The sequence below is a fragment of the Haliotis rubra genome, unplaced genomic scaffold (assembly GCF_003918875.1).
Source record: "Haliotis rubra isolate DU_JTF1 unplaced genomic scaffold, ASM391887v1 Scf776, whole genome shotgun sequence".
Classification (NCBI taxonomy): domain Eukaryota; kingdom Metazoa; phylum Mollusca; class Gastropoda; order Lepetellida; family Haliotidae; genus Haliotis; species Haliotis rubra.
Window position 1 is genome coordinate 451,681 of NW_025767497.1, and position 8,052 is coordinate 459,732.

Genomic DNA, 8,052 nt, shown 5'->3' on the forward strand with positions numbered 1-8,052 from the left:
GAACGGCCAAGTGGAGGTATAGCACCACTGTTATATATAGCATATACTCTGTGATGAGGATAACGCATTCCCCGTTAACATGTATAACTACGCATATATGTGTATATTTGCATACCTGAACATACGTCAGTAGCAAAGTTTTATCATATCTGGAACAGGAGCAAATGTAAATTTACACAAGTGCACAATAAGTTCCAGACAGAGCAATACATGAGACCTGAGCATGGGAAATTCAGAAGTTGAGAATAAGTGCGTCTTGTCTGGTATTTTGGCAAAGGAGTATGTATTATGTTCCAGGTGCTGTGAATACGTACTGCCAAATTGAAATGACCCCAAGGAGGGGTAAGTAGCACACCTATGCTTACATACAGATATTTTACGTCGCTTCTGAAATCGTGCAGCCATAAAGCCGTTGGTACAATTAATTACAAGGGACGTGAAGACAGTACATCCAAATTATACTTAACATGTTAAACAGACCTACACCAGTGGAAGGTGTACAATTACGTCTTGGAACTTGCAATACTAATGGCAGCACGAACCAAAATAAAAAATGTGTACATACATGTTCATTGGTAAAACTCGTATGACAGGATTAACACGTCATATGACCTGGCAACAATTAGGAGATAAACATCATGTGTTGGCCAATATCTGGGTGTTTTTGAGCATCTGAAGCAAAGGAATTCATTTGGAAATTCATTTCAAATGAAATATTCCCGTGCTTCAAATACTATGTAGCACCCGGAAATCGGCCAACACATGATGTTAATCGACATGTGTAAACTTACAAAAGTAATCCTAAAGGCCCACATGGGTTTTACTGTCTGCACTCATTGACATCGAGTACGGGTACAGCAGTGCAGTGTCATCAGCTGGCCGTTTCAGCTGGTAGCATCTGGAACTGCTCATTTGTGACGTCATTCCGACTTTACGTCACAATATGATTTTAATGACGTCACAACTGCTGACGTCGCAACAATTAAATTGCGTGCGCCATTTGTACGTGTCAATACGCAGTGAGTAATCTTGCAATTTCCGGGAATCGAATACCATTCGATCATGTTTTTCAGCCAATCAGATTAAAGAACACAGTGACTTTTGGTTTACAATGTTAAGTCACGTCATGCCCTTGGCAGAGACACAATTAATCCCTGCGGATAAAAGGCATCATACCAAATGTGAACCAAAAGCTGACGTCGTCGGTTCCAAATGTATACCCGTGGTTCAAATACTCAGTAACACCCGGAAATTGGCCAACACATGAAGTTTATATCCTAAGTAAAAACGCTTTATAAAGTATTTTCAAATAACAAAACATCAGGCCGATTGAAATTCACAGTTAGGCATTTCGACAATTGCTGTTCAAACTTACCTGGACATTGATCAGTTCACGCATTCATATACAGCATGCACGTCCTTGAATCTAGAGAGTACAGTATCATCTATAATCAGTATACTGTTCTAATTATAAAGAATAAATGAAATTATTGCATTATCTGAATTTATACTCTAATTGAACAGGTGTGTCCTAAACTTTCAACTGCCATGCCATGAAAGGCCATATATGTCAACAATACGGGCTGTTTCATTCGGAAATGGGTGTTATCGAATAACGATAACTAACGAATAAGATAGGAGATACAAAAGACTTTTCTGCTTCGTCCTATAAGACTACTGAATGCCCAGACGTCTACGGTGAAACAATTCTCTGCATGTTCACGGCTATGTACCCTATGTGTGACAGGAAGCTGGCTGGATTCAAGGGTTAAATCAGAGGTTCCCTGTGATATTGTTTCTAACTTTGTGAACCTCACACCTGTTATCGTGGGGTTCACTGTCTATGCATGGCCGTCTGCCAAATCGAACGAACAAGCCATTTCATATATGAAATTTATTCTGAAGTAACACAATGTTCCAGGTGCCGATCCTGCTCATATCTATGGCAACAATGGATTTGAAGATGAAGAAAACACTCGACAAGAACAAAGTAACCTGTTTCCGTTTTAAAGTGCTTAGAGTGAGCTAAAGATGATTAACCTAGGACTTGTTCATCAGAATGATTCCATTGTGTACATTCTGTGCTCCACGTGAACGTGTTATTTTCTGACTGATTACTCAAGGAGGATAACCGTCAAAGAACCAATTTAAATTAGTATTTGACATAATATTGAATTATAGTTATATAATTATATAATATAGGCCCCATTGGCGATTCTGATTCTGCCAATAGCGTGGCATGTTCTGTTTGTAATGATTCATTTGAAACCATTATACATGTTTTATATGCCTGTCAGTATGCAGAAATCTTATCGAGACATCCTTCAGAATGGCTTGCAAAATACACTGAGAGAAACATCGAATTCAATGAAGAGAATATAAACTCTGTCAAAAAAGAAACGCAACCCCTGTCCTCAGATATGAAAAATTCGTTTGAATGAAGTTATTGCTTCCAAACTAAATTTTATTCGAATGTATTGAAATGATACACGTTATTAATGAAGATTACCATCCAAACAACTGCATTTGTACGCATAAGTGTATTTTATTGCTTATTCCGTCACAACGCATGAAATGACCCTCATGGTGACTTCGCACAAAAACACATGCAAATCATGAAAATGGCGGTTAATGTAGGGGTGTATAAAGCCCATGTGGCTTCCGTATTATATTCATTCATTTTGTCGCCGAAAAGCTGTGTTAAAATGCCACGATTGAGTGCTGCCGACCGAAATATCGCCATTGGTCGTGTTCAAGCCGGAGAAAGTTTTGGAACTGTTGCACGGCACCTAAATGTTCACAAAACAACGATATCCCGACTTTGGAGCCGCTACAACAACTTCAATTTGACCAACGATCGCCCGAGAAGTGGAAGGCCAAGAATCACGACCCCCCTTCAAGATCGGTACATCCGGGTCCATCACCTGCGTAATCGGCATGCCCTACCAACCGTGACTGCCACACAAATACCAGGTTTGAGGAGAGTGTCAGCTCAAACGATTAGGAACCGTCTGAAAGAAGCGGGTTTACGTGCCTGTAGACCAGTTGTTGGACCTGTACTACGCCCCCTACATCTCCGCCGACGACTCAGGTGGTGCAACAACGTAAGGATACGGACTTTACAAAACTGGAGGCGAATCTGGTTTTCTGATGAATCACGTTTTCTTTTGCAACGTCACGACGGAAGACAGCGTCTGTATAGGAGACGTCATAAACGTTTTGCGCCCATCTGCGTCCGACAGGTGGACAGATTTGGCGGAGAAAGCGTCATGGTTTGGGGAACCATCTCATACAACCAGAAATCAGACTTGGTGATCGTTCCAGGGAACCTGACAGCCCAACGTTACATCTACCACGTGTTAGAGCTTCACCTTCTCCCGATTATTGACCAACAGACACAGATTTTTCAACGGGACAACGCCCGGCCTCATACTGCACGTGCAACAATGAACTTTCTGCAGAATTCCAACGTCAATGTCTTGCCATGACCCTCTAAATCACCAGACCTCAACCCTATTGAACACCTGTGGGATACTCTGGATCGACGCGTCCGTCAACGTCAGCCGCCGCCACAGACGCTGCAACAGCTCGCCGTTGCACTGCAGGAGGAGTGGAGAGCCATTCCCCAGGAACGAATCCGGCGTCTTATCCGTTCTTGTCCAAGGAGATGCCGTGCAGTGATTGCAGCGCGTGGTGCTCATACGAGATACTGAGAAAGACGCCCCCCTGGTGACAAACTGGTGTCTGTGAGATGACTTTTGAAATGACAATTTTAAACATGCCCATCTGGGTTATTATTCTGCCAAATTTCAGACTTCTGTCTTAAATAATAAAAATGCCGTGTCGTCCTAAAACTTCAGATCAAAATCTCTAAAATACAGGGGTTGCGTTTCTTTTTTGACAGAGTTTATTATTTGGATTTGAGGTTATAAATATATAATAACATTTTGATTGCAATAAACATATGCTTATAGAAGTAATATTTAGAAAGTCCAATTAAATTGTTAACCTTTACAACAAGAAATATATAGATACTATCAAACAACAAAGTTTACGGCATTCTAAAACTGTAAACTGCAAGCTTTCATGCTTTCTGGTCTTGTCTACATATACCTTTCGGAAATCCTATATAAATATTTTGAATAAGACATCTACATGACAATTTGATGTTTATGTACATCTACATGCACATACATGTATCAAAAGGGATGTTTTCAACTTCCCAATAATCAGCTTATCTTTTTCAAATCAAACAATATTTCAACAGCTTCAGCTTTTGATGTTTACACCTGGTATGGTGATTTACCTTCAGTTGGCGATCTATATATGTTTTTATATTGTATCGTCCTCTATAGTTAAAGTATTTTAGATTTAATTACTAGTTTTAAATATATCTATCTGTGATATTCTAGATGGTTTTACTGTCCTTTGTCGTCAAATATTTTAAAATGATTACCTTGTTTTCATCGCTATATGGCTGTAATATTGCCTACGCGCAATTTTAACTCACTCACTCACTCAGTTGATGTTTACATTCCACAACTATCGAGGTACAATCGAGCATGCTCTTTTACGAGATTTCAAAGAGCCTCATACCACTCTTGCTCAGAAGTTGTTCGATCAAAGCTACAACGTTCAAGGCCACATCAGTAGAGCTTTCCAAAAGTTTTATGGTAGACATGAGGAGGACATTTCTAAATTTGATGCACGATGCAAAAATGATGTCTGTGCAATTCCCCATTTTGACTTGTACCATACGTTCCCCAATTATTTCAAGTAAACGGTTGACTAGACTTTGCATATGTTTTTGACGGGTGCCAGCGATTGGGCAGGTTACACTCACCTTTGGCAACACCTGCTATCATCACTGTTTGAGACTGATAAACACATGCTCTCTCTAATCACTTAATTGACTGGTTCAGATTCGATTTGTTTTTGCAAACAACACATGTTATACTGCTACCACAAATATAAGCTCATGATGATGTCTTGATTGTTCAATCGACACTGCTTTTAGCATGTACTTCTCATGAATGTGGAAAGGGTGTGATGCTTGTATTCTATTTGTCTGAATATTGGGATCTACACTGTGTCAGGATACGCAGTGTATTAGAGTGTGGCACTCAGAACTATAGATATATTGTGCAGACATTTCAAGTGGATGCATTCTGACATTTTCTGAAATTCTCTATGTTACCAGGAACTGCTTCTGGTCCATCCTATGGCAACATCCAGTTTGGAAAGAACGAGGAAACAGGCCCCAAAAGAGGTACTTAGACGCTGCTTAAGAAACTACACCGCACATTTGTGCGCACTGACTATGCATGGTTCATATTCACTCAATATATGCAATGAATCGTGAGAACGGATGGCCTTTTTGTCTAAACAAATGCAACACCCTCGGTCTGGAGTAATAAGTTAACTATGGTTCTTGGTCCACCGTAGTGTAGAGTTCAATTATGTGCATCCCAGTTGCGTAGATCGTTGCTCATGCTGTTGATCACTGGGTTGTCTGGTCCAGGCTCAATTACTTACAGAGCTCCGCCATATAGCTGGAATATTGCTCAACCAACCAACATCACTGCCACAGTGCAACCAGGAATGCAAAATATATCACTGATAAGAAGTCCTGTTTATCAGTGATGGTACATGGTCCAGTTTATCAGCGGCCCATGGTTCTGTTAATTAAATGTTTGTTTGCTGTGTAACACCGCTCTTGAGTCTTGATATGACAATCCAGTGATCAACATCATGAACATCGATCCCCGCAAATGGGAAGCGATGACATGTGTGAAACATAGGAGCCTGACAACCGTATGTTAAGATTTAAGACCGGGTTTCCACAGGTACTGTTTATTAGATGTTGATGGTCCTTTTTAGCAGTGAGTGAGTTACAGTTTAACGTCACATCAACAATATTTCAGCCATATCGTGACGAGAACTTACTTGACATTGAAATGGTATATATGTACAATATAAAAACTTGTCGACGAAGGACAGTAAAACAACTTGAATATCACAATTAGAATTAAAACTAGAGTGGAAAGTTAAAATTAATAGCATTATTTTGGCCAATACAATATAAAAACTGGCTACAGATCGCCAACAACAGAAGGGAGATCACCATACTAGGGGCCATGGCCTTTTTAGTAGTGAGATAACAGAACCGTGAACACCTCCACATCTGTTTTCTTATTTTATACAGAAGTAAAAGAAAGGAAAGGAAGAAAACCAAGAGGACACAAGGACGGTAAGAGGATAATTATGCTTGTGTTTTTTACTTTAAAAGCAGTACTGGAAGCAAAAGTCCAGTTTATCAGTAATACTTGATCCTCCTTTTCAAAGATACTCATCCGTCTTCTTCTGTTGTACAGAAGGGATAAAAAGTAGAGTAAGACCGCCGACGGAAAAGTTGACTATGATACTAGCTGTTTTTAATAGCATTGCTACTTAACTGAAAACAAAACTACAGTAGAAACGAAACCATAAATTTGCGTTGAGAATAGTGCTGTTTATCAGAGTCCAGATATATAAGTGTAGCCCCAAAGACGGTTTAACCACATCCGCGAATCAGGTCGAAACAGGTCTTCCCAAGAAACGTGTTTAACTTGGTAGCTTCTTCTGACATGACCTATTACAGTTCTGCAGGTTTTGAAGTTTTCGACTCCATGAGTACACGTGTGAGATGTTTTTGTCCACTAATATGTGTACCAGTAGCTGCAGCTTCCAAAATGTTTATTTATTTCAATTCCATGTTTCATGTTTTGTATTCCTCGACGTTTCGCATCTACACGGTCTTGTACAAAATATCATTATACAAATAAGTCCTATGAATGAACATGAGGAATATAATTACATTTGTGGTCGGCTGGGTTTAATACACTAGACGCCAAAAGAAACGTTACCCTCCTACTTTGTGAATTACTGAAAAACTATGAAAGTTATGTTAGAAAGTTTTAGTTTACAAGAAAGCTTAACAACACAGCTTTATGCAAATCACGAAAAAGAATTCTCAAATGCATTCATATTTAGGCGAAATGCATCTTTTTCAGTAGAGTTAAATTGTCCTATATATGACGAAATAAACAAATAATAGTGATTTTGATGTCCAAAAGAAAGGTTAAAATAAAATTCTGCTTTGAAAGATAAACCATTTAAAGTCACCTTTTTTCAACTACTATAACAAGAAACAATTGTTGTAGAGTTTGTAAAATTGTAAAATAATCATTCCTATGATTTCAGTCTTTTAAAACATTTTCTGCTGTTCTGCATTTTTGAAACGAGTCTTTGATATTGGTAGGAGGGTAACGTTTCTTTTGGCGTTTAGTGTATGCTGGCACATTAGGTGATCTGCATCAAATGAGACTTTCTGACTGATTATTGTTTGTGTGAGAAGTTGAGTCTCATATTAAATATTACACAATTTTTACTGGCTCTCATCTTTTCTCCTTGTAGAGCACGTTTATGAAAACACCGTCGTCAGGAACTAATCTTTCCGGTAACTACGGATACCGATGACATCACGCGACTCGGACACCTATCTGTGTCATCGATTAGTGTTTGCCATATATGTACATTAGTATGTAGATTCTTTACTGTTCGTATTACCCCGAACTAATACAACCAGTCTCATCACTGTATCGTGACTGTATGTTATTGTTATCTCTCTCAATCTCATTGGCTCGTCATGGTGTTGTTACGTTGGACCATTCATCCGAAATTACATTGATCTCTTGTATATACTCTATATACTTACTCATTACTTGATCTCAACACACTATATGGCTGGAATATTGCCGATGTGACGTAAAGCCCAACTCAAACTCAAACTCATTACTCACGTGTTCATGGGGCAAGAATTGCCGTATTAACACTCAAATAAGATATTGTGTATGGTCGTCATCGTAAATGTCCATCACTTACCTTTATACGTAGCAATTCGAGTTTGGTTTCATCATTTTCAGTACAAACACATATATCAAACAGTTTCACTAGCATACCTGTAATGATGTCCATTACTTTGTAATCATACATCGCCTTTATATCCTTTTA

At 39.0% G+C, this 8,052-nt stretch overlaps 1 long non-coding RNA gene across 1 annotated transcript; it reads left to right on the forward strand.

Moving 5' to 3' along the window:
* The first annotated feature begins 5,224 nt into the window (after positions 1–5,224).
* On the forward strand, positions 5,225–7,624 carry LOC124260796. Its single transcript, XR_006894174.1, has 3 exons — positions 5,225–5,269; positions 6,206–6,250; positions 7,456–7,624. It is a non-coding gene; the product is annotated as an uncharacterized LOC124260796 (long non-coding RNA).
* The last annotated feature ends 428 nt before the right edge of the window (positions 7,625–8,052 follow it).